This window comes from Octopus bimaculoides, chromosome 24 (genome assembly GCF_001194135.2).
Source record: "Octopus bimaculoides isolate UCB-OBI-ISO-001 chromosome 24, ASM119413v2, whole genome shotgun sequence".
NCBI classification, from domain to species: Eukaryota; Metazoa; Mollusca; class Cephalopoda; order Octopoda; family Octopodidae; genus Octopus; species Octopus bimaculoides.
Genome location: NC_069004.1, coordinates 3,436,527 through 3,439,277, shown reverse-complemented (window position 1 = coordinate 3,439,277; position 2,751 = coordinate 3,436,527).

The window sequence follows — 2,751 nt, the reverse complement described above, 5'->3', positions numbered from 1 at the left end:
ATATATATATATATATATATATATACGGCAACAAACATGCCACCACCTAAAAAAGAAAGAAGGGACATCACAATCGCCACTTTCCGGCCATTTACACTCGCTGCCAGCATGTATGTATATGTGCGTTGACAACAGCAACAGAGCCCTTCGGCTCTTATGTATGTGCATATGTTTATCTCTGAGCATTGGTGAATGAAATAATTCTGTCCCAACACCAAAAAAAAAAAGAAAATAGAATTATTTTTTACTTGATATTTTGTGCATGCATAATGTATGTAGGTATATATCAAAAAGGAATAACGAACAAGGTATATATTAAAAAGAAATAATGAACAAGCAAAACATGTGGTATCACTCTAGAACATGTAATTTATGATTTAAGCAGTCGCGGAGTTGATAGAGTAAATAAGGGATTAAGAAGTAATGCATAAGATCTCTTACAGCTGTACATATGGTGCATAGGTCATTGGGCAAAGATTTCCATTTAAGCTAACTACGTCGTCTCCAGAGAGGAAAAAACCAGCTTCTGCACTTATCATACATACCTGTTACATTACGTCATTAGACGGAACTTTTCTTATTTGTTTTCTATGTATATTAGGTATATAGATTGTATAATATTAATTATAATATAATTGTATAATATCAATTATAAGATTGTATAATATTAATTATAATATAATTATAATTCTTTGTTTTGTCTGTTTTCAGGTACTGGATGAATTAAAACGCGAAAAATATCCTCAAGAAATACATCTAGACATTGTTAGTTTCTCTTCTGAAGACTGGAAAACGATTCGAGAGAAACGGTTCAAGGAATTTTCAGGAAGCAATCAAAGCTACCAACAATGCATTAATATCTACGTTTTTGATGATTTCCACAAGTTGAACCCCCAATGGCACCAAGAATTTCAGCATTTCCTTCGTTCCTTTTCATCTTCGCATTGCAATAAGAAATTTGTTCTCATTATGGCTCACTGGAAACCGTTTCCGTTGAAGGATATTTCTTGGAGAGAATACAATCTTCTTCCACTAACCGTATCCGATTCACGTCTGCTTTTCTATCAAATGTCCAAAGCAGACGTTTCAAAAGAGGCGGATATTTGTATAGACTTTATCACTGCTTATTCTAACTTCCGGCCTGGTTTGCTCACAGCTATTGCTAAATTATTATCAAATCATTTGTCGAAATATTCGTTAGAAGATATTTGTTCGTACCTCTGCTGTCGAGATGGCTTTGCTCCGTGCCACGGGGAAGGAAATGTCGACCAATTCTCACGTGTGATTGACCATATAGGAAAGCATTTAGTTCCTAGAAAAACACAACGAAACAACAGAGATCAAGGCCACGACCAGACGAATATATTATGTTTAAAAGGAAATTTTCAAACAGAGAGCTTGAAAACAATCTCTAAAATCAATTTTCAAAGACTTCGATTAAGTAAACAAATCAGTCAAACAATGCTGCAATTTACTCGTAAACGGCTTAAATCAGTGATGTATCGTTATGTTAACGGGTCCTTCACTCATGTATATTGTAATGATGTTATTTATCTAAAATATTCAAAAATACTAGGGAAAGCTTTACAGACGGCGGAAGATATCTACAATAAGGGACTTTTGTTCGAATCAGTTGGAATTGCTAATGACAACTGGGAGAAAATAAGCCAATCCATGCGTCAAGGGATTCACCTTACGACCATCGAAGAAAGTTACAAAATATACTTCCAGGTAAATATCTCGGTTGGCATGCATTAAAAAAGTGAAAGTAAATTGTCCTAAAAACAGCCTTGAAGGATTTTGTCGAATGAATCACACAAACGCACACACACACACACACACACACACACACACACACATATATATAGGTATGTATGTATGTATGTATGTATTACCCTTTAACGATAAAACTCGCAAGTATAAAAAGTAGCTTCTAAATATTGGATTAAAAAAATCATTTGTACAGAAAATGTCGAACACCACTGTTAAAAAGAAATTGTTTCACGTTCGTCGGAAGTTTGGAACTTATTGTGCGTGTGTGTTTATGTGTGTGTGTGTGTGTGTGTGTGTGTGTGTGTGTGGTTGCCTATGTATGTATGTATGTATGTATGCATGTACGTATGGTTTAAATAAAGTCGCAGAAGCAGTTCGAGTTTACGATTTACATCGGTCTTATCTGGCAATGTGTCAAAATCTTAATAAAGACCACTTGTAAAAAGAGAAAAAATATCGCTTATATAATCTTTGAGAAGTAGGAGTGGTTAGGGTCTAATATATGCATATATATATATATATATACATATATATATTATATTATATTAAATTATATTGTAAGTAGGAAGCTCGAATGAAGGTAAGTACAGGAAATAGGACAGCTTATTAAATAGGTGAAGATACGAGGCAGCTTGGAACCTACAGCTTGTTTATGTTAGCAAAATATAATCTTTTCTATTCGAGGTACTAGGCCCGAAAGTTTTGTGAGTGGATCTGGTTGACGGAAACTGGAAGAAGCCCATCGTATATATATATGTGTGTGTGTGTGTGTCCACCACCGCTTGACAACTAGTATTAGTGTGTATACGTCCCCGTAATTTAGCGGTTCGGCAAAAGGGATGCGATAGAATAAAAGCCAAACTTTAAAAAGTAACTACTGGATTCGATTCGTTCGACTAAAATTCTTCAAGGCGGTGGTGCCCCAGCATTGCCGCAGTCCAATGACTGAAACAGGCAAACGATATATATATATATATA